The 25,186-nt window shown below is 48.4% G+C and overlaps 1 protein-coding gene across 3 annotated transcripts in view; it reads right to left on the bottom strand.

Annotated features, from left to right (window-relative positions):
• Nucleotides 1-23,782, bottom strand: part of CALN1 (calneuron 1) — a 469,972-nt gene extending 446,190 nt beyond the window's left edge. Inside the window, exon 1 of one of the 3 annotated variants that reach the window (XM_060285810.1) lies at nucleotides 23,645-23,782. The gene's annotated coding sequence lies outside the window, so the exon portion shown is untranslated. The remainder of the gene's footprint in view (nucleotides 1-23,644) is intronic. The other 2 variants (XM_060285813.1, XM_060285811.1) reach the window with 2 other exon arrangements.
• Nucleotides 23,783-25,186: the final 1,404 nt, after the last annotated feature.

The raw sequence follows: 25,186 nt of genomic DNA on the forward strand, positions 1-25,186 counted from the left end.
TAAATGGATCCCACGACTGCCTCTGAGGAAGGGGGGCATATGGATACAGTCTGGGAGAACTGGTCAACCTCAGCATTCCAGCACCTGCGGCTCTGACCATCCAGTTGGGTGCATGGGTCACAGGCAAACTCAGTCCTTCACAGATTTCAGTCCCTTTTGGCGTATCTAAAATTACAGTCACTGTGGGAGCAGGGGATGGATGAAAATCTAATGTTTATGAACAGAGTGTATGAGCCTGCATTGTTTATTGGCATGAATAATTCATAAATATGGGGTAGATGGTTCTATTTAGTTTCTGGAAAACCTAAGAAACAGTGCTTCCCAAGCTGATACTCTAAGACCTAGTTCAAACGTTCACCAGGAAACACCCTGTCCACTCTGATCACACTGGGCATCAGGTTAGAGGCTCTTGTGTCTTGTGTCCCCTGAAACATTTGACGGCTCTTGACAGCCACGTTATAATTATAATTGTATCCTCTGTAATGCTTGACAAGGGTTTTGCATGTGAGTTTTTTCTCTCAAAACCCTCCACACATGTCATCAGATTCGATCCACAAATAAAATTTATTTTTGTTACCACTGAATATAATCCTGTTTTTTTGTTCATCACTTTTTAAAAACTCGTTATTGGGGTTTTTTTTTAGTATCTTTCAAGTATATAATACATTATTATTACCTAATGCTGATTATTATTACCTAATTATTATTACCTAATGCTAATACATTATTATTACCTAATGCTGTACATTAGGTCTCCAGAAGTTATTTACCTTATAACTGAAAGTTTATACCCTGTGGTCAACAGCTTCCCTTTGCCCCCACCCCTCAGCCCCCGCTAACTACCATTCTACTCTGTTACCACGAGTTCAACTTTTTTTTTTTAGATTCCATATGTAAATGAGGTCATGCAGTATTTGTTATTCTGGATCTGTCTTATTTCACTTAGCATAATGTCTTCCACGTTCATCCATGTTGTTGCAAATAACAGTATTTCCTTCTTTTATATGGTCAATTGATATTCCATTGTATGTATACACCACATTTTCTTTATCTACTCATCTGCTGATGCACACAGGTTGTTTCCATATCTTGGTTACTGTGTATAATGCTGCAATGAACACGAGAGTGAAGCTATCTCTTTAAGGTAACGATTTATTTCCTTTGGCTATATACCCAGAAGTGAGATTGCTGGATCTTATAGTAGTTCTATTTTAATTTTTTGAGAAACCTCCATACTGTTTTCCACAGTTGTACCAATTTACGTTCTCACCAACAGTGCCCAAGGGTTTCCGTTAATATAATTCTGTTTGAAGGTACCTTCTGGACAAAGTGTTGAGTGGAGTCGGTCATGCCACGTGGGATTTAGCGAGGAACTTGCTGAAAGCAAGAAGCCAGAGGCATAGTGTAGTGAGGTCCAGCCAGCCCCCAAGCTAAGTCCTGCCTTCACTGTAACACGTGAGCACTGGAGCTCCTTCTATAGAGGAGACGTGCTCAGAGTGATGAACAAAAAGGTCTGACCACTGTGCTGGTGTTTACTGACTCTGAGACACTGTCATCCTGGGAGGTAATTGCTCACCAGCCTCTTAAGCATTTTAATACTAAGGAGTATTCAAAACACAAATAAAAGATTAAAAATAACCTGCTGGTCTAGCACATAGGAAATGTTCACTGAGTTCTTGAAAAATGCAAAAGCACATGTTAACTGCTCCCTTCAATGTGACATAAAAATGAAATGTCATTTTCTCCCTGTTTTGTCCAAAACCAGCTTGATATCATGAAAATAAAATGTATACCCAGGTAAAGCCAAGATTCTAAGCCCAAGTCGGAAAGCTAGAACTAGTCCCTCAAAAGCACCTGCAACACAATTCTGTGAGTGCTACATCTCAGGAGCCCTAATGTCACTTCACGTACTGGCTTAGACTCACATGAGCAAAACATCCTAAACCCTAGTTCCTCAAAATGAAAACCAAGAACTGTAAATAGATCAGAGCAATTAAAGTTGAAAACCACAATAAAATAGGAAACAATGGATATTTCCTTAACATAAACACACACATCCACATCAGTTCAAAAGGCAGCATCCATGGGACTTCCTTGGTGATGCAGTGATTAAGAATCCACCTGCCAATGCAGGGGACACGGGTTCGAGCCCTGGTCCAGGAAGATGCCACATGCCGCGGAACAACTAAGCCCGTGTGCCACAACTACTGAGCCTGTGCTCTAGAGCCCGCGAGCCACAACTACTGAGCCCGCGTGCCACAACTACTGAAGCCCGTGCGCGTAGAGCCCGTGCTCCGCAACAAGAGAAGCCACTGCAATGAGAAGCCCGTGCACCGCAAGGAAGAGTAGCCCCTGCTCGCCGCAACTAGAGAAAGCCTGCGTGCAGCAACGAAGACCCAACGCAGCCAAAAATAAATAAATTTTTTACAAAAAGGCAGCATCCAGTCTCTTACTTATGAAGAAACACCAGAGACTTAATTGTTAAAATCAGGAAAAAGTCACTGTCACCATGACCATTCACTGCACTGTTCACTGCCTTCTCTACTAGAAACTCTGTATTGAAGGCATTAACCAACATGATTAGACAAACAATTATAGACATAAGATTGCAAAGCAAGAAACAAAACAAAATGAACCTCTCCCTGAAGATATGACCATCTATCTGGAAAACCCAAAAGAATTCATGAAAAATCTATTACAGATAACGTACTGGCACCAGAATAGACACATAGATCAACGGAACAGAACAGAGAGCCCAGAAATGAACCCACATTTATATGGGCAATTAATCTACAAAAAGGAGGCAAGAACATATACAACTGGGAAAAGAAGGCCTCTTCAAAAACTGGTGCTGGGAAAACTGGACATCTACATGCAAATGAATCAAATTGGACTACTCTTTCACACCAGGCACAAAAATAAATTCAAAATGGATTAAAGACTTAAATGTATGACCTGAAACCATGAAACTTCTAGAAGAAAACATAGGCAGTAATCCCATTAACATTGGTCTTACTAATTTTTTTTTTTTGGATATGTCTCTTCGGGCAGGGAAACGAAAGCAAAAATAAACAAATGGGACCACTTCAAATTAAAAAGCTTTTGCAGGGGAATTCCCTGGTGGTCCAGTGGTTAGGACTCCACGCTTTCACTGCCAAGGGCCCGGATTCAAGCCCTGGTTGGGGAACTAAGACCCCACAAGCCACGCAGAAAAGAAACATAAATATAAAATTTTAAAGTGAAATAGGGACTTCCCTGGTGGTCCAGTGGCTTAGACTTTGTGCTCCCAATGCAGGGGGCCCGGGTTCGATCCCTGGTCAGGGAACTAGATCCCACATGCCGCAACTAAGAGTTCGCATGCCACAATGAAAGATCCCACAAGCCGCAAAGAAGATCCCGCGTGCTGCAACTAAGGCCCGGCGCAACTAAATAAATAAATATTTAAAAAATAGTAATAATAAATAAAGTGAAATTAAAACCCTGAAATCTAATTTGAATAAGAATATTAGTATGAATTCAGGATTAATTTTTCTCTTTCAAGATAATGTGTGTCCCAGTTTTGCCTCTGTGAAGGCTCCAAAGTAATAAAACTCAGTAGCAATAGCATCACTAGCATTCAAACTGTGATCTCTAAATACCATTTCTAGCTGTAAGTAATCAGCTCCAAGGGAGGAAATGTAAAAGTCAGCCTGGGACTTCTTATCAGGCCTGAATGCAAGTAAGTTCCCAGTGATGTCAAGTGACAGAGGAACAAATTTGAAGAAATGTCCAACGGCCAGATATGGGGAAATTCGTTAATCTGAAAAATGATATGAATGTTAACTGCTAAGGCAACAACTAATTATTATTTTTAAAAATGACAAATGAAACAATCGAGCAATTACTCTGCCTTTTCTATACAGACTGCATTATCAGGTAACCAAACATTTGATGAGACAAAGTTCTTCTTTGGCGAGGAATCATGACTAACAAATTAAGATGGAATGATAGAACGAGAGCATACCATTCTACCGCCTCAGATGAAATAACAGCTCTAGGTAATGATCATCAATGGCTACTAAAACCATTAGGTGCAAGGTTGATAGCGAACTTGATGACGGATGAATCAGGCTGACAGAACCACAACCTTAATCAGCATCGACAAAGTGGGACAACCAGACACAAAATGCCTTCTGATGTGAGGCAAGAGGAAGCACGTGGCATGACTTAAAAGAGTTCTTTATATAAAGACTAGAATCTGAATCTAATCAAACCCTCAGTTATAAATATAAGGTCACAAGAGCATAGAGAAATATGTTAAACAACACGTGAGAAGGGAGCAAGCCAAAACCAGAATGTGGGAAATGCACAGGGAAATTACACCATTTCTAACAACAAATGAATGGTATAGAAAGAAAAGGAGGGCAACTACTATGGAATAAAAAAACCGTGAGAGAACTATCAACCAACTGCGATGTGCGGACCCTATGAATAAACTACATAATTGAGGCAACAGGGAATACAGAACACGGAGATGATACTGAAGAATTATTGTTAATTCTGTTGGGAGTGGCAGTAGTATTTTAGTCGTAGTAAATGAAAGGCGTCTTTATCTGTTAGAGATACATAATGAAGTATTTACATGTGAAATTACATGTTAGAAGAAGAAAAGTAAAACAAGATTGAAAGAACATCAGCAATTACTGAAGTGTGTGTTTGGATACATTAGTTTCATTACACGTGTCTCTCTTACTTTTGTGTATATTTGAAAATTTCCATAGTAAGAAGTTTTTTAAACGGTTGGAAACAGAGCTTGGTGAATCTGGATCTTGGCATGGTATCTTGTGTCTTAAGGGCAACGAAACATACTCTGGACACATAAGGGCAGTTTGGCATTCAAGTGGGGCTGACACTTAACAGCATTTGCTAACATGAGCAGTTATGGAGATGGGGAAGCCAGGTTAGAAACCAGGGCACAAGACAAGGGTCTCTTCATAGCTTTCCTGGGCTGAGTAAAATGGCATCAGAGGGTTTCTGCCATCCTTGCTATGATCACTGCTAGGCCTGTCCCTACAGGTACTCTCAGAGCTCGGCATCGGTAGACACCTAGTAAATGTTTGTTGAATGAATGTCAGATGTTATCAAGTCAACCATCTATAGGCTGTGCTGTGATGCATTTTAAACAATCCACCCCTGCTCACAGTTATCCCTCTCACACTAACCTATGACGATGGCTCTAATTTGCACAATCATAGACGCTCCTTCGGTCGCTGGCGTTGTCATAGCGATTGTTCTCAAATGTGGGATCTCTACACAGTGAAGGGTCCTAACTGGTTATGAGGTAAATGGCCAGTAAGTTGTTACTAATAATGGTAAAACACTTAAGAGAAGTATGTTGTTAGTCTTACTTCCTAGTACGAGGATATTAACATAACCAGAGAGTCTCGCGTGGAACGGCACAAAACAGGGGGGACATCTACTCCCTCTTCAAAGGCCCTGGGAGGCTCTCACTCCTACGCAAGGTCCAAGCGCAACAGGCAGAACGTCCCCTTCTCCCAGGCCAGCAGACCCGGTGGAACTTGGTGTTCAGCAATTCCACCAGCCCCAGCCCTTCGGGCCGAGTCACTCGGCTGGGACCCCATGCTGCCCCCCACCTTAATCTCACCCAGGCCCTTGATGACTGGGCACCGCATCCATCCTCTGACACAAGGACATGGGACCTGAAGGGTCTCAGAGTCAGATGGAGCCCTGCTTGCCGTGTGGGCACAGACCCAGGCTCAGGTTTCCCTTTAGGCAGGCCCCCTTTGTCCTGACCCCCTCATCATCAACACCAACTGACACCATCTATCATCAGTTCCAAGACTGATTATTTCATGGTTTAAAAGCTCTGAAATCAAGGTGCCTTTTACAATCACTGGCATCTTAAACTGGACAAAACATCTAGTAACAGTTACACAAGTTGAGTGCTTGCTCAAGTATGCCAGGCATACTTCGAGGAGCTTTTCATGAATTTATTCATTTAGCCTGCATGATAACCCGATGAGGCAGGTGCTAAGATTAATACTGTCCCCATTTCAGAGATGAAGAAACTGAGGTCCAGAGGTGGTGAGTGGTAGAAGGGCAAGCTGTGCTCCCAAACACCACTCCTCACCTGAGCTCCCACTCCCAGCCCTCGGGGGGCCCAGAGCATCCTGGCAGGGTCCTTCTGACCACCAGCAGCTTCTCTCTTTTTCTTTTTTTCTGGCCGTACCTCGTGTGGCTTGCGGGATCTTAGTTCCCCAACCAGGGACTGGACACGGGGCCCTGCAGTGAAAGTACCAAGTCCTAACCACTGGACCAGCAGGGAATTCCCAGCTTCTCTCTTTACCTAGTGTTCTGTACAAATGTTGTCACTTCCTACACGTGCCGTCGGCAAACACAGCACACACCGCCTCTCAAGCATGCCAAGAACTTCGGGGGTGCTACCTTTGCGTTCGGGCGCTCAGCCTTCTGTCATGAACTCTGGTGTGGGCCCTGGTCCCCTGTCTCCTCCACCCTGTTCCCCTCACTAGGATGAGGCCCTGCCCCCAGGCTCCCAGCTGGAATCGGGCTGCAGGGAAGCTTCATTGTCCTCGGATAGTGAAAGGTACTCAGGTGAGTCCCAGATATGGGCTCAGAGTGCTGCCTGCCTCCTGGACCCCACCTGGCACAGCTGGGCCCCAGCTGTCATCTGCAGCGTAGCTGAGTCTGCCACGCCCTTTGGTTCCAGTGCCCCTCCCCCAGGGCCAGACACTGGATGAGGCGACCCCCAGCCCCTGTCCCCCCACCCTGCCCCACTGAACCTGCTTCAGTAAAATCAGACTGGAACATCAAACATACCCCACATTCCAAATGAAACCCCAGGCCTTGGTCCAAGTCCTTTGTCCCCAGCCCCAAGACGGGTTTCCAGAGCCAGTCAACTATAGGAGCGAGGAATCCCCAGCGCCCCCAGCTCTCCCTGGAGGATACCTCTCCCCACCCCGCGAAAAGAAGCTTCCAGATCATGGAGGCTACAGCCCAGGCCTGGCTTTCCCTGTAGGACCACAGTCATCCACCCACCTCCTGGCCACAGCTGGCCCTGCTGCTGCCGGCTTCCTGAGAATGTTCCCTGCAGGCCATGCAGGCTGCACGTGGACCCCAGCTAGAGCAGAGCAGTCTCACCTTCAGACATGGGGGCCGCCTCATGCCTGGGCAGGTGTCAGTATCTGCTTTTTCACTGCTGGGCATCCCGGCAGAGGTTACAGAGGCAGATTCCTCTAAACACACATACACGCCCGCGCGTGCGCGCGCACACACACACACACACACACGCACACACACACACACACACACACACACACACACACACACACTCCCCCTTCCTTCTGCTTCCAGGACGTCTCTGCTGTGTCTAAGGCTTTCCGCTTTTAAGAGTCCCCTGTTAAAATTAAAATACTCCTGAGAGCAATGAAGCTTTGGCAGCTAATAACTTACTTATCAGCTAATATATCTTCTCATCGCCCTCACCAGGTGGGGAGCAGTGGGGTAGGAGGCTGATTCACAGGCTGGAGTCAGACTGTGGAAGGATCTGAGACCAGGGAGTTCAGCTGGAGGCCCCGGACAGCTCGTGTCGGGATTGGGGTTGGATCAGTCATTTTGTGTGTCCCCCCAGGGCTGGGTCCTTAACAAGGGCTTAAAATTATGTGCTAAAATCCAACACGCAACCAGGGAAAGGGACCAATCCAGTCACCGCCCCACCCCACCCCAGTTCACAGCTGGGGAGACTAAAACTCAGAGAGGTCAATCCACTTCCAAAGGTTACACAGCTTCTCTCACAGGCCAGAGGGCTGTGATGCAAGCCCAAGGGCTCTTGTGTTGGGTGGTAGAAAGACACTCACACCACCCTCCCAGAACCCCCCACTGCTCTCACCTTCACCCCAATATGGGAGCACAGAACCTTCCAGAGATGTGACAGAAGAGCAGAGTTTGGAAATGTCCAATGTAAACTGCCAACACGCGGCCCAGGGGACATACGCTGTCTGCCCCCAGCCTTCTCAGCTGCTGAGTCTTCCACAAGCATCTCTTTCCATTTTTGTGACATGCCTGGATGGCCTGAGACTCCATTAGTCATTTAATTTCCCTTTCCCGTGACTCTTGCCTCCAAATGTATATCCTGAATTCCAAGTATGCTATAGACTGAACTGTGTCCCCTGCAATGTCATACGCTGCAGCCCTAACCTTCAACATGACTGCATATGAGACAGGGCCTTTAATGAAGTAATGAAGGTTAAATGAGGTCAGAAGTGTAAGGGCCTAATCCCATAGGACTGTGGCTTTAAAAGAAGAGGAAGTGATCTGTCTCTTTCTCTCCCTCTGTCTCTCTCTTTCTGCCAGGCGAGGACACAGTGAGAAGGTGGCCATCTCCAAGTCAGGATGAGAGCCCTCACCAGAACCTGAGCATGCTGGCACCCTGATCTCAGACTTGCAGCCTCCAGAACTATGAAAAAGATAAATGTCTGTTGTTCAAGCACCCCAGCAATGGTACTTTGCTATGCAGCCCAAGCTGACTTATACAAAGTTAGCATCCTTCCCTTTGCTGGGGCACTAGAATCTAATTCATACTAGTGTGTGACCCACTGCTGATGCATCAGTATTATTTCCTTCCTATTATAAGAGCGGGGTGGCGACTCCAATGCCTACAGGGACTGGGCAGTAATGTAAAGAGGCAGAGCAGCCAGGTGTCAAGCAGGCAGGTGGCCACAGTGGAACGGCTCATCACCTACTGACTGCGGCTGTGAGGGAGTCTGGCACGGCACGCCCGGACGTGATGTTTAAAGAGAAGCTAGAAATCCAGACGCGGTTAAAACAATACATGGACTGATTTTTAAGTGCTGGCGCCTACTTCAAAGGTTTAAAACACTTTGTGAGAAAACAACAACAAAATTAAAAAACACAACAACTCAAAACCAAACAACAACAATGGCCAACCTCTTTGTGGGCTGGCTTTTGCCCAGGAGCCCCCAGTTCGCCATCTCATTTTAGAAGAACCTCCTGGGACAGTTCTGGAAGCCACAGCAGTGACTAAGATGCTGGGACCCCAGGCAGTGGGAAGAGGCCTAGGAGATAATGTGTGGCTGCAGGGCACCAGTTGGGCCACTGGCCTCGTCGTGGGGACCCGGTTGGGACGTACAATCAAGCTCTCACCTGTGGCTTCCTTCGGCAGTGGTCACCCCGATGCCTGCCTCTGATGTATTCCCCAGGGTCCAGGACCCTCCACCTAGAGGCAGCACCAAAAGAGACAGACAGCCTCAGCCCTAGACCCAATCTGCTTCCATGCTGTGGCGCTGCTCTTCCGGAAGCTGGCTACTGATGCCTACAGGGGCCCCTTCACCCCGCCCTTGACACTTTCCAGTCACCTGGAACATCACACCCAGCTGAGGACTGTGCCGGGCTGGGCTCGGCTGGTACAGGTGGCACAGGGCAGCAGCAAGAAGCCACAGGGAGCTGAGGCCAAGGCCTTGGTCCAGGGTGTCGTGGCCAAAACGTGCTTCAGGTGCCGGGTCAGCTGCCAGAGGGGGCTCAGGTTCTCAGGGATCCCCAGGAGAGGGCTGAGGCTTCGTCCAAGCTGGAGGGCAGGAGACATGCTCCATGAGGACGGTTGAGGGTGTCCAGGCTGGATCTGGAGGCCGGAGTTTGGGAAGCACCAGTGTCGTTTGGTGCCGTCCACCCCCCCATTCCCAGGGACTGTGGCTGCCCAGAGGGTTGAGGGCTGCAACCCCAACTCCACCTGTCCAACCCAAACGAGACGAAGATCAAAGGCCAGACAACAAAGTCAGGGCCAGAACCGCCACCAGTTTGTGTGGACAAGCCCGCGTCCGGGCAGGAGGCGGTAGATTAGGACCTAAACTAAAAGTGACAAGGAAACCAGTTACCGGCCTGCGGGGGGCTCGGCTCCCACATGCTGCAGCCCTGGGCTCCGCCAGCGCCACTCTCTGAAACGCCAGCCTCCCCTGCCGGCGCTGGTTCCACTGTGTGTTGAAATGTATTCATTATATTTTAATATGATTATGTTCAATCCAGTAGACTGAAACAGATTTGTCCAGATGTATAATTAGTTTCTAAATGCCTGTTATTCTTGGTGGCAGTGTTGGCAGAGGCTTTGAGAATGGAGGGGAGTCCATTAGCTCTTCGTGTCCATTAGTCACGGTTGCGGGGGCCTCATCAATGGGTCTTGGGGTCACCCTGGCTGCGTGGGACGCAGGGGCTTCTCTCTTGGGCTTAGACCAGGAAACCAGGAGGGGCTTTCTGCCGTTGACTTCTAGAAATGGAATGTTATATGATAGAATATGAGGTCCAGACTTGAGTTCACTTACCCTCAGACTGCATGGAAGAGCCTCACCTGGGCAAAGGGACCAGAAGGGGTACGAGCCTGGCCCGGCCCAGTTCGATGAGACTCTTGTCCCATCTCATGACTACTAGTTCTCTGCTTGAGAAACTGCGAGCCCAAATTTCCCAGAAAGCCAGATAGGGCTTGGCAGGGCTGTTCTGCTCTGACCACTGGGCTGAACTGATCGCTCCAGGAGTGGTCTCTTAGGAACCACTCCTGACAACCTCATTTAGGTCTTTGTTCTGGGGAGTGTCTAGCTATGGTCAGCACTGACCCCTGGTGTCTGGGGCTCATCCAGACTCCCCACTCCTGGGCCCATGGTCCAAGCCTCCATCCTTCCCATCTAGATGACCATGGCAGCCTGCTCCCACTCCTGCCTGTTCTCCGAAGAGCCAGAGCGATCTTCGGAAAGCATGAAATAGATCACATCATGTCTTGTTTAAATTTCCAATCATATGCAGAATAAACTGTCAGTGCCTTACCGTGGGCTACGAGGCCCTGTGGGATCCAGCCTCTGACCACCTGCTCTCCTTTTCCCATTACTTAATCCCTGGCCCTCCCACGCACCCAGCTCGTTCTTGCCTGGGTATCTGCATACCTCAGGCTCCCTCTGGAGGGCTCATGCCAGATCCGTGACCATCTTGCTTCTCCTTGTCATTCAGGTCTCCGCTCAATGTCACCTCCTAGGAGAGGCTCTTCCCAGTCACTCAGGTGAAGTGCCCCTCCACAGACACTCCAGACGCTCTCGGTCCTATTTTTTTCCATTATAGCATTTATCACTATCTGAAATGGTCTTATCTATCCATCTATCTATCTACTTGATAAATTTGGGAGTTCTACTTATAATAATTGCAGAGCAGCTCATAGAAGACTAACTCTCCAACAAACAACAATCACAGATTCTGGGGAGTATCTAAAAGACAATGCTCAAAAGTCACTGAGAGTGACCTCAAATAGGAAGAAACTGATAGGGAGTTGATATTCGGAGGAGGGAAAGCGATTTCCCATTTTTATGGCTTTCACCTGAAGGTAGCCCCCTGTCAGTGCCCTGTGAGGCTAGAAACTGAAACCTTACTGTTAAGGAATCAGAAGACAGAGTTCAGGGAGTCAACAGCAGCAGGGATGTACCAGAAGGGAGAGAGTCACAGAGCGGAGACCAAAATACCCCGAGTAACTCTGCCGAACATCTGGTCAATCCCAAGACTATACACCCAGGGCAGACTCAGGCAGCCCAGCTAAGACTCAGAGAACTGAGAGGATGTTTCAGCTCCTGTCCAGCCAAGTTAACTTCCTGCCAAAACAAACAAACTGACAAACAAGTGGACACTCTTCAGATGCACATAACAGAACCCAGAGTCTCTGCCATGTGTCGTTCACAAAGCCCAGGACGCAATTCAAAATTACTAGACATACGTACAGCCCGGCAAATGTGACCTGTATTCAAGAGAAAAGGCAGCTGGTGGACACCAAGCTCAAGCTGACTCAGATATTGGAATTAGTTCAAAGACATAAAAGAAAATATTTGCTCAATGTTTATTGTCTGTCTCTCCCTCTAGAGCATGAGCTCTACAAGTGCGGCAACCTCATCAGCTCTGTTCCTTGCTCTAACCCAGCACCCAGAATAGCAAATGGTGCACAGAACGCTATAAACGTATGCAAACTAGGATTGTATTTCTTCCTCCTTATTTTCTGTCTTTATAACGTGAGGCCCCTCTTAGATGAACTGAACACCAACAGAGAACAGAATGATCATTATTCCCTTTTGAAAAGAGGGCATGATTTTATGGTCGTGAATTAGTAGGGGCTGTTATAGACAAGTGGCTTTGATCTCTAATCACTGCCAAAAAGAAAGCATGTAGATCAGCTACTCTGAAACCCAATGTCATCATTTTTCAGAAATCATTCTTCATCACTTAACCGCCTTGGAGTCAAAAATATGTATATAAAATTAGCTCATTCTGGGACCTACAAGTTTAATTTGTGGCCAGTTTATTTCAGAGGAAATGGTTAAGCCCTAAGTTAAATATAATGGGTTTTTTATGGGGAGGTTAATCACTGAGGTGGATGGTTACGTTTTTTTCTGGATTAGAAGTTTTTCTGCCATAGTCTGGGGGAGTTGTTAGACCCTTGGTCTGGACTCTACAGGGGACCCCAAATTCTCCCTGAGGAGTTTCTCAGCCGCACTGCAGGCAGGGTGATACTCAAAATGAGCAACCACGTAGGGCGCAGACACTGACCAATCAAAATGGACGCTAGTCGAGCACCAACCAATCGGAAGAGAGGCCAGTTCGAAGGAGCTGGTGTGGCGGTAGATGCATCCCGACAGCATTCTGCTCAGGAAGGTGTCCTGGTCACCTCCTCAGTTTCCATAAGAGGATTTCAGGGCCCCCTCCAGCTCCACCACCTGTTAAAGCATATGGGATTGTACCCATCCAGCAGCCCAGGGCAGCTGCCCTCCAAGAGCTTGTCAAGGAGAATTACCTCAGAATTCATTGCCCAGTGCTCATGCTGTTGGGAGAAAACCCACCCATCGAATTAAGTTAAGCCATTTTCCTAAACCATGATTTTCAAGCTATTATTACTAGTGGGGAAACCCTTTCTTCAGGTAAATGTTATGAGGAACCCCAATATGAAAAATGACAGGGACGAAGCTGAGGGTTTGGGGTAGGTAAACCCTCAGCACAGCCATCTTTACCACCCTCCCATACACACACACACACACACACACACACACACACACACACACACACACACACACCCTTGAACACTACAGCAGCCTCTGATGCCACGCCTTGGAGTCACTCATCATGGAAAAAGGCTTGAGGGGAAGGCAGCCTATCATCGATCATCTCAATTCTAAGTTTGAGTCAGACCTCCGGAGAGTATTTTGGGGCAGCTCTCTCTCCCTAACCATCCCCCCCCAACCTTGAGGAATGTTCCAAGAGGCAGCCATATGGACAGTAAGGCCATTCAGGACATTGCATGTTGTATTACACCGTGTCCCTTCTCTGAGGACCCACGGGGAACATTTCTCTCTGCCTCCAGAAACAGAAATAGCTGTGCCTTTTCTGAGCAGTTGGTTGCCTCTTATGGCGAGGATGCTTTAATAAAGGACTGCTTCCTTCTCTGTGTTGGCTGAGAGAAAGCTCAGGGCTGCCCCAGAGTTCCACCTCTAGCAAATGCACAGGAACTGATGTCATGAATTTTGTGTCCTAACCTCATTCCTGGCTCTACTCTTGCTTTTGCTGTCTTGTTTTCCCTTTGTCTTATTTTCTTTGTCCATTTATTTTTTCATTTAATTATGCCTTGCAGTTGGATATGCATCTTTGCAAACCGCCTTGCATCCTTTCTGGAACAAGGTAGTGAAGATATAAATGGATCCTAAACGTGGAGTTTCTGCAGTGCGCCATGGCTCGCAAGTTGGCCTCTTTATAACCGACTTCAGCAGGGACCAGCTCTCACATCAGCAATTTCACTGTGTTTTAAAACCAGGAAATCATTCTGCCTGGCCAAAAAGATGATGCGGATGCACTAGCTAGACTTCACTTTATTACATATTCATGTAATCTTGTTAGCTTCCTTGTGCACGGTAAAACCATGCCAAGAGGAGGTGAGTAAGGAAGAAACTCATGACTCTGTTTGAATCCCAAATATTTGTTACTCTCCCTACACGTGCCATGGACTACCCTTAGGCTCTGATGAGACAGAGCAAAGGAAAGGGAGGATTTGGAGTGTTGGACAATCACTGAAGCTTAGATGTCTTACATTTTTGCTGGTACAATTTCACTTTCCTCCAAATCAGTGACTAGAAGGGAGAAAGCCATCTGCCCCATCCAGGAGTCTTTAAAATATAGGTCATGCTCCCAGCAACCTCCCACTCAAGGGGCAGTCTTAGTGACCTGGGGTCGAAAAACAAAAACAAAAACAAACCAGTGTCCCAACAAGAGCAGTGTATCCACAAGAAAGCAGGAACTCAGTTACTGGGCTTCCCCAGCTCTCAGTAGGAGGGTGAGCTCTGAGGCGTAGGCAACAGCTACACTATATACATAGGGACTAAACAGAAACATGCTGGAGGAAAACCTCTCCCAGAGGGACTGTAAAGACAAGGAGATCTCCCATGCTGGCCCTGGGCTTTTCAGCTCACCCTGAGCCACACAGATTATGGCAAGGCTGGGAGCTCCCTAAGCGCAGGGCCCAATCCCCTTCCCTCCCACCCAAAGGACTCCATGAGGGCGTGTGTGGTTCCTGGTATGTTATGGGTGGAAATCTACGGGGTACCAGTGGATTGATAAGCCCCTGAGGGCAACTGCAGGGCACAGTGGCAGAGACGCAAGAAAACTCTCAGCCTTGGCATTTGGGAAACATCTGAGCTTTTCTTTCTCACTTTTTCTCAGGCAGAGGTGCCTCTGGGTTCAGGTGAATTTACAATCTAGCTAGTCTCGAGGTGGCAATAGGAACTCAGGGCTAAAAAACCAATCAGGACACCACCATTGGCTCAAAAGCATCTCTTAGGGGGTTGGAGCCAGGGTCAAGACGGCAACCTTGGACTTGGTTCAAAATGCACATTGGGGCTTCCCTGGTGGCGCAGTGGTTGAGAGTTCGCCTGCTGATGCAGGGGACACGGGTTCATGCCCCGGTCCGGGAAGATCCCACATGCCGCAGAGCGGCTGGGCCTGTGAGCCATGGCCACTGGGCCTGCGCGTCCGGAGCCTGTGCTCCGCAACGGGAGAGGCCACAACAGTGACAGGTCCGTGTACCTCAAAAAAAAAAGCACATTGGAAGCCAGGGATCCCCTCCCCCACTCCATCCTAAGGTCTCTAGAGAACATCTCCCTCTGCAACAGAGGACACATCATCCTCCCACTTTCCACAAAACTGAGCAGCAGGGAAAACACCCTCATCTCATTTCCGGAGAATGCTTGGGAGACACGGACAGCCCAATGACCAGCTCCCCGGTGATGGAACCAACAGGAAACAGCCTTAGCTGAGTGGAGGAAAATTTGGTCCCTCCATCTGGTTCTCAAAAGACAGAGACGGGGAGCGGGGTGGGGGGGGGACTTCCCTGGCGGTCCAGTGGTTAAGACTCCGAGCTTCCAATGCAGGGGGCGCGGGTTCGATCCCTCCTCGGGGGAACTAAGATCCCACATGCCACGTGGACAAAAAAATAAAAATAAAGACAGAATGGGAAATAAGCCTGAGGATACGGCAGAAGAGAATGTGGTAGAAGCCCACGGGCAGCAGCTTTCCAAGCTCAAATGTTCGGTCCCAGGATTAGAGACGGGGGAGAACCCAGGCCTCCTGAGTGCAAACACTGGTGAGGTGCGAGGCCCCATGTATCCACGCGTCCCTCGGCCTCCCCAGGACCTCCCTGAAGTGGGCAGAGGGGCTGCCTTCCCATGCGACCGTGACCTGCAGCCCTGGAGAGCTCCAGGCAGTGCCAGGGAGGGGCAGCAGCCATCAGTGAGAGGCCAGCCAGTGCTCTCCGTGAATCTGTGAATTTGCTGCCCCGCTGGGACTCGAGAATTCCAGGAGCCAAACCTCGGCCTCCCTTTGACAGAGCCACTTTTCATCTTCTTTGGCTTCGGGCGCCAGCAAACGCACACAGGCGAAAATCAGTTAATAACTATGCACGTTTTATAATAAATTTTAACAATTTAAGAGTCTGGTACAGCTTTATTACAGTTTTTATTTCACCGCACTAATTCAGTACCTAATAACCTGCCAGAGACACAGAATTCGCTTGACATATGTGCTGAGAGCTAAGATAATGGAATATGCAGAGGGAGAACCTTGGGTCACACCCAGCAAGGCGTTCCTTCTTCCCCTGGGGATCCGGGAGGGAAAGCAGCTCTCAGAATTGCTGGGAGTGGACTGTGACCTGGGGGTCCCAACCTGGGTCCAAGCAGCGGGTTTCCCTGTGTTTCTGCCCCCACGGAAGGACAGGCAGGAGGGATGGAATAGCCCGGACGGTGCCGTGTTTAGGGGCAGCCTGACTTTGCCAGGATTAGTCTCAGAGCACACAGCCTGCCCCACCGCATTCCTTAGATCTTTTGGTGGCTAGAAGGTGGAATGGCTCATCTTCTTGGGGCTGGCAGCTGGCCACCTCCACCTCATTCAGGCCTGACCCGAGGGAAAGGAGATCAGCCCAAATGAAAACCTCTTAGGAACTAGGTCCAGATTCCCTCCCTGCCTCTTCTGCCCACAGCACCTCCCCAGCAGGGTTCTCAAAGCCTGGCCCCCAGACCAGCAGCCTCTGCATCACCTGGGAAGCTGTTAGACATGCAAATTCTCAGCCCCGTCTCAGAACCCAATCTGACGTTCTGGGGGTGGAGCTCAGGGAACCTGTGTCCTAACAAACCCCCCAGGTGATTTTGATGCACGCTGGAATTTGAGAAATACTCAAGTTGGCAAGATCAAGAAAGAGCATGCTCTAGTGCCACCAGGAATGCTTACAAGTTAATGGGACTCAGTTCCAAAGCCTTTAAAATCACATTTCATGACCTCTACGTTCTATTGCTAATCTTATTTAAAATATAGTAATAGGTAGATATATACATAAATACATATGTAAGTACATACATACATATGTTTGTATATAGATATCAGTACATGTATATATGAGTATGTGTACGTATACACGCACACACACACATACACACAGCGTTGTTCAGCATTCTCAAGTGAGAACAAAAATTTTCTTTATGTGCTATTTCAGAATGACATGGAATTTAATACAATGTCTTATCCATGTGGGTGTAGTGCTGTAACCTCTCACTGTTCTTCAGGTAAAATAGAATGATGTGGGAAAACATGAAAAAAGAAAAAGAGAGAGAGAGAGCGTTCTAGAAATGTCTGTTGAAGCTGTGATCAAGCCGTCCAGAGGTCTGGGGGTGAGTTCTGTGCTGCGGTCTCGACGCTGCCAGGAAAACCTGGGCCTCAGTCTCCTCATTTAGAAAAATAAGGACACAGGCTGGACCTCACTAAGGCAGCCCTGACATCCGGGACAGGTGGCTGAAATGAAGACCAGCAGGTACCCACAGTGCCCCTGTCTTCAGGGAGAGGCCCGAGTGGATCACGTGCTACAGCCCCCACTGGGGTGTGTGGTTGCTAAAGGCATCTTAGCTTCCAAACAAAGGAGAACAACGGCAAGGAGAGGGGTCCACGACCAGCAAGAGTGACAGAGGGAGAGAAAGCAAGGTAGGCTGAATGTGTGAGCATGTGTGTGTGTCTGCACATGCGCACTAGGAGAATTTAGCTAGGTCCCTGCTCCTTTGGTTTTCTTTTCTCTCCCCTTTATCTCTTTCCTCTATCTCTTGACCATCTGTTTCTCAGAGAACATGATGAAGTCTCTCCCATTCTACTGAGAAGTAAACTCAACGCTTCCTGAGGTTTTGCAACTCCCTCTGTCTGCCACCCTCTCTCTCCTTCCCACCAGAAAGGATCCCCTTGAAACAGTGGTCTCCAATCAAAGGCATCACTTCACAGCTCCAGTCCCTTCCCTGACCTCCCTCAATCTGGCTTCCACCTCCATCGCTCCAGGAAAGTGTGCTCGGCGCCTCCTACTTTCCAAACCTGAGGGTTGCTCCCTGCCCTGGTTCTCTATGGCATCCCATCCTCTCCAGGTTCTGCCTTCTGATGCTAAGTAACTGCCACCCTTCGACCTTTTGTATCCTTAGTTTAAATTTTTACATTTGATGTTTCATTACATACACATGTATACATTATACTATCCAAAATATGTTAGGGAAATAGACAAGGTATAGCCTACCCAATTTTTTCTGTGTCCCTTGAATGAAACTCCAGAAGAAAATATTCTTTTAGAACAAAATGCCAGGAAAACTTTCTTTTCCTTGTGGAACTAGCGTATCATCTCATGGACAATGGATCCTTGCGGAACTAGCGTATCATCTAATGGACAATGGAACTCAAGAAGCAATTCCCCAAAACAGTTTGAAACAGGCAAACCGACAATGTCAGTCTCTATGGAGAGAGGAGGGATCTGGGGTGTGAATACTGTCCTAGTTCTTGTTCTGGGTACTGCTTAGTGTGTTCAGTTGGTAAAAATGTATGAAGCTATATAATTAATGATACGAGACCTTTGGGATACATATTGTACTTCTGTAAGTATTTTAAGGAATTCCCATTTTCCTTTTTTAAAAAATTGAAATATATCTGATTTACAATGTTGTGTTAGATTCAGCAAAGTGATATACATATTATATATATATATATATAAAACCCCCTTTTTAAAATCCTTTTCCATTACAGGTTATTACAAGATATTGAGTATAGTTCCCTGTGCTATACAGTACGTACTTGTTGGCCCATTTTCCTTTTTTCTGACCAGAAGTTCTGATCAGATTGGTGGCTCTATTATGTTTTTTTCTTTTTTTTTGACCATACCGTGCGGCATGTGGGATCTTAGTTCCCTGACCAGAGATCGAACATGCGCCCCCTGCAGTGGAAGTGCAAGTCTTAACTGCTAGACCTCCACGGAAGTCCCTCAATTATACTCCTATACAACCCTTTGACCTTCAATTGTGCATTCTATTTTTTTCTGATCTTGTGCTTCTAAACTGTATTCTCCTTGGTACAGAATTTTTCTCCTTAGTTTATGATTTATATATTTTCTACTTCATTATATATCCACCACCAAAATGCTATCCAAAATGCTTTATGGAAGAAGCCAAGGTAGAAATAAATAGATCTTCTTTCAAGTGGAGAAAGTCTATTTTTTGTCTCTGCATCCTTCATGCCCGGCATATAGTAGTTACTCGATTAACGTTGAAAGAAAGAAAAGTCTATCTGTAAAGGAAAAGAGAAAAATAGGGCAAAAGCAAATGGAGATCTCAGGAGTCAAGAAAGGGGTCCTTTTAAGATGAAGGAGACTTGAGCAGGTCTCTAAGGATGTTGGGAAGAAGCCAAGAGAAAAAGACAAGTGGAAAATGGGGAGGATGATCTATGAGCCTTGTTCCCAGGAGAAGAGACAGAATACAGGAAGGGGATGAATTGTCTTAAACAGGAGAGACACCTCTTTTTCCGTCTCCTTGACTGGTTTTGCTAGTTTCCTCTCTTTAACCTGTAAATAGTGGTAATGCCTCAGAATCCAGTCCCGAGTTCTCTCCATCCATAGCCCGTCTCCTGATGATCTCATCTGATATAGCTTTAAATACCATCTGGGCTCATGGCTCCCAAGGCTGTACCCAGCCCAGATCTCTCCTGTGAACTCAGGACAGCCCACTCAACATCTCTGCCGGGATGCTCAACAGACGTTGCAAAGTGAGCAGAACCAACTCCTGATCTTCTCCCAAACCTGCTCCACCCACAGCTGTCCCCACCAGAGGCCAAAGAAGCTTGAGTCATCCTTGACTCATCTTTTCATCTCACACAATCACCCAATCCATCAGCAAATCCCATTGCCTCCATTCTTAAAACAAAAAAACAAAACAAACAAACAAACAAAAAACAGTAACAAAAAAACAGAATCCTAGTACTTTGCACACATCCACTGTTACCCCCCATCCGGCCACCGTCCCCTCTCACTGGGATTTGGTAATCCTCTCCCAGCTGGTCTTCCTGCTTCCACCCCATCACCTACGATTGTTTCCCAACACGGTAGTTAGAAGAATCATTTCAAAATGTCCCTCCTCTGCTCAGAACCCGGTGCAAACTTCCATCTCCCTCAGAGTCAGAGCCCAAGTTCTGGTGACACCTCCAAGGGCATTACTCCAGCACTGCCTTCTCCCCACATCCTGTCTGGGATTGCGCCCACCCAGGCCCATCACCCTCCCTCAGTGATGTTCTCTCCAGCACATGCTATTTACAATTTACAATTCACCCTGCTGTTGCTTATTTTTTGTCTTCCCCACTGGATGAAAGTTTCACAAGATCAGGGCTTTCTGTCTGGTTTGTTCACTGCTGTGCCTAGACCGCAGCTCCGTGCACGTTTTGTGCCCAATACGTCTTGGTTGAATTCCATTTTCCCAAGTGGCTCTCTCTCCCGTCTCCCTTAGAATAAAGTTCCCTCCTTTGTGGGCACCCAAGGCCCTTTGGGACCTGGCCCCTCTCTCACCACCTGGCCCTGCAGAACATAGCCAGGTGGACTCACCCACCACCCCCTCAAGTGCCTCTTCCACCTCTGGCCTTTGCTTGTGTCACCTCCTCTGTCAAGAGTGCTCTTCCAAAGCGACCTCTTTGGGGACTCACTTTGGGGGTCACCCAAATAACTGAGCTGAGCCCAAGTTAGGGCCCTACCGCTGTGCGCCCGTGGTCCCCTGGACTCCTGCCTCTCATAACCTGCATCATCTGCATGGACACAGTTGTCTGTCTCCCACTTGACAGCAGAGGTGCCGTCATCCTGGGCTGGATGCCCTGGGTGAATGCTAGGTAGCGATGGTATTAGTTGTTGTTATTGTTATATTATTATTACAATTACTATTATCTTTGATAAATATTTATTAAATCAGTGACTCTCCCCAATGGGCACTGTCTACATACACATCAACTGATTGATGAACTGACGGATCTATTGATTGACTTGTCCTACACACCAGAGTGACAGAGCGGTTTTCCCTTTTCAAGGCTCTTCTCTTCTTCAAGCATGACAAAGAGGGGGTAGCCCACGGTGAGGGAAGGCAGTGGGGACTTCGACGCCCAGCAAGCAGAATGGCTTCCAGGACACGCCTGGGGTCCACAGGCTCCTTCTCCAGGTCCTCGTGCAGGAGATATTTTGTATTAGTTAAGATTTCCCCACAAAAGGACATATTTGAGTCCCAATTTACGACAGTCACGGGGCTCTTTGATGCATCTGGCTCCGCTGCATCTCTTAAGTAAAGTGAGTGAGCAGTGGTTTGGTTTAGCCGTTAAAGGTCACCTATGTTGAAGGTTACATGTCCACAGACCATCATGTATTTATTCAATCAACTTTTCTGTAGTTTCAGGGCCACGCCAGGCCCCGTGCTAGCCATGGGGAGGGGTGTGATGGCACGGATGAGGTCGTCCCTGCCCTCAGAGAAGGCACGGGCCAGCGGCCAGGGAAGGAGCCATTGGAGCTATTTAAATATCAATAGCTCCATCCTCGGTGATACAGTTTACTTAACTGAAGGTGGCTGCCTTCATTGGAAGGAGAGAACAATTTCTTTTATACCTGCCGTGTCCCCAGACCTTAGCTACATTATTCCATTGAATCCTGACAACTTTACCATATCACAGTTGAAGAAACTGAAGCTCACTGAGATTAGGTAACTGGCCCAGGCCACACGCTAGTAAGTGGTGGAGCTGAGATTCCAACAGAGGTCTGTCCTTCCCCGAAGGCCACGTCCTTTCTGCTCCATCACCCTGGTAATGTGAGAGCCTGCCAAGGCCATTAAATGAATTCCCATGGACCACAAAACTCTAAGAAGTTGCCGGGTCTAAACAAACTCCATTGGGATCTCTTTATAGCTCCTTGAAAGCCAGCAGCCATCCAGTAAATTTTGACACACACACACACACACACACACACACACACACACACATCATTAAGGTGAAGAGAAAAACTGACACAAAGGAACAGTCTACCTATTTAACCATTGGGCCTCAAGCGGGAGTGAAGGGCAAAGGGCAGGAAGAGGGGCCCGTCTCTGCCCGAGGAGCACCCAGGTTGGACCCTCTGTCTATGAGCTCAGGGAAGTACCCTGCTCGCCATGGCCACGGTCCCACCTAGCATCCCAACACCAGGCAGAAGCCCAACCCTCACAATGCCGTTCACAGACCAACCGGAAGCAAAGCTGGGAAGGGGGTACGAAACCCTCCCACGGGCCTCCCCCCTTCATCCTGCTTCCCGTGTGGCTTTCAGTTTACAGGAAACACCTCTCCCTGGATGCCTCCCTCAGAATCTCCAAATTATTCCACGAATCCACTGATGGGCACAGCGGTTAGGAATGCCATCAAGTGCTTCATTTGTAGGTTCTGAATAGTCTCTCCTAACCAGAGTGTTTCTGCCACGGTTGAGAGTTTTATTGTCCTGAGAATACGAATCACATTGCAATCCTGGTCTCCGGGAGGCACAGACACTGACTTCCATGCCATTCACCCAGAGAAAGTTCCCATTTTTTGCTGGGGGATCAGAAGGGATTTCGCTGCACACACCCTAACAGCTGTTCCTGTGAACAGCTGGGGACACTGCAGGCAATGACTTTGTGGGGAAATCCCTACTCCCGCGAGCTATGCTTTGGCCCACATCCCTCTCAAGATTTGGAAAGCAATGTTAATCATCCAGAGTGTTTTAAAGCCCCTGCAAACATCGGTAAAAGTGCTTTGCATCCGAAGCTACTTTCCTGGGGCAGGGGGTTGCAAGCCTCCTCTCAAAGCACGTGGACCCCGTATTTCGGGCTCCCGGGGACTGTTACCCAGGACGATGAAAATGGCTCCCTCTGCCAGGGCCTGGCTTTCAGGGACATCTGTGAGGTCGTGTCAAGCTGATTAAGAGGAAACCTCTCTTTCGGGTACGACTCGAGAAGAGCATTTCACCCAGAAGGAAGCTCTGGGGATGAAAACAAATCAATGAAGGATTTACAGATAGAGGTTCTCTGGGCCCAAGTACAATTTACAAAATGCAATGGGAAAGAAGATGAATCTCCCCCTCTCTGCCAGCCTAGAGCAGATTCCTGAAGAAAAACAACCCTTTGCCACAGAACCTTAGACTCGGCTAGAAGTGAGTTTCCTCAAAAGGCACCGGGAAAGGGTTATGGATTCCTGAAATCCTACAGCAAGCATTTTAATCGAGTAGCATTCAGTGTAAAGGGGAAGGGAGGCACCGCACGGTGTTCCTGCCGGGACAGTTTACAGAGAGAAAGTTCTATGCGATGAGTTTTCCAATAACACAGGGGAATGGCCATTGTCAGACTGACCCAGTGGCAGGTCATTGATTTAAGAAGCGAGTCAAAGTCAGGGTTATGCCCTTTTCATGCTGACCTGAGAGAGGGGACCCGGCCAGGGAGGAAATGGTTTGGCAGGAGCCCGAGCTTGAAGAAACATGTTTCCTGGCTCCTCCAAGCCACTTGGGCAGCTAGGTGAGGCAGGGCCAACACGAACATTGGGAGCTCCCTCCAGACCCCGACCCTCCCCTTCCTCCGAAACCCATGAAAACTTGATTTGTTTCGACTAAACACAAGCTGGGAAACTGGAGAGGAAGCAGAGGGGAAGCAGGAAAGAAAGGCGGGCCAGGCAGCGTCCATGCAGTCAGTTGTGTTATTGATTTAGAGCCACACAAGCCCCAGAGTGCCATCGACAAGGATCATACCTCCTGCTGATCTCGGGGGAAACTCTCCAAGATCCATGGCTGGGGGTTAAGGAGAATCTCTAAGCCATCAGGAAGGAGCGGAGCACTGCAGCTCCTCAGAATGATGGACCAGGGCGAGCTTTAATTAACAGGGTCTGATGCCTCTTCTGTTTTGGTAACTGAGAAGATTTAAAGGGCTAGAGTCCCAATTTGGAGGGTGCCGGTGCTGCGCCTGCTGCTGCCTTTGCTGCTGCTCCGTCCACTGCTCCCGGCTGCTGGAGCAGCTCCCTGCAGACTCTCTCTTCAGCAAGGAAGCGGAGCAATGAAGGTGGAAAAGTGCAGCCAGGAACCCCGGGGGGACCTTGGGCTAGGTGGTTTGAATCAGAACTGCAGGGCCGTGGACCCAGGCACTGCGCATCCGAGTGAGTCCTGCACACAGTCTCCCAGACCGGGGAGAAGAGCTGGGCTCCTTGGGTGCAGGTGACTGCAGGAACCCCCTCTCCAGATGTGGGGTTGGATGGACAGTGCCCAGGAAGAGTGGGCAGCAGGGGCTCTGCTGTGCGCTTCCTTCCTGAAAGGACGGCTGGGTGACAGCTACCGTGTACGCTGTACACACACCCCTGCCCATAAACACACGTATCTGTCCAGGTACACACGCATGCCTGCACACGCACACACACACGTACCTGCACATGTACAAGCGTCTGCCCAGGTACACGCACACCCCTGCCCATGCACACACATGCCTGCCTGCGTACACACATATCTGTCCAGGTACACACACACCTATCTAGGTACGCACACATGCCCATCTTCCAGACCCCCAGGTACAAAGGCACATGACCTGCAGCCAGCCAGACGTCCTGTCCTATACCTGTATTTTACAGGTAGATCAACAAGGGAAATAGTTGTAACACAGAGCACAGCCAGAAGGGAGCCTAGGGTAAGGCGGTGGAGGTATGACCCAAGGGGTGGGGGGGCGGGGGGTCCCTGCCTCTATGCTGCCTGTCCAGGAGCAGGGCTCTATGCCAGGGAGAGTCTGAATTCAAGACCAAGACCTCCAGAGCCCCGCTGGCCACATGGCCTCTCTCCAGCTGCTCCTGCTGTCTATTCGTGAAGCCTCACCTTCGATAAGACCTCACTGTCTCATCCTCACACTTACCTATCCTGGGCTTGGCATCCTTACAAGAGTTGATTTTCTCTGTGACACTTCAGCCGGTATAGCAGCACCTAGTGTGATACTTTTAATATCATTTTCTCCCAGTAAGCACCCAAAAGAAATCCGGCCAATTGGGGCTCAGCAGACTCAGGGCCCAGCCCTCAGGGGCGGGGGGTGGGGTGGGGAGGGGAGTTGAGTGCCGGATGCGGGTGAACCTCAGATCCTGCCCAGCTCTGCTACGAGCACAGATGCGACCCTCTCCCCATCTTGAGCCTGGATTTCCTCATTTGTAAAATGACAGGGTTGAACTGAGCCAGTGCCCTTCCCCGAGAGGGGAAGCAAGGAGGGAGACATGGGGACTCTCAGAAAGCACGCTCCATTATCCAGACACCAAGCTGGACCAC

Source organism: Globicephala melas, chromosome 15, assembly GCF_963455315.2.
Source record: "Globicephala melas chromosome 15, mGloMel1.2, whole genome shotgun sequence".
NCBI lineage: Eukaryota > Metazoa > Chordata > Mammalia > Artiodactyla > Delphinidae > Globicephala > Globicephala melas.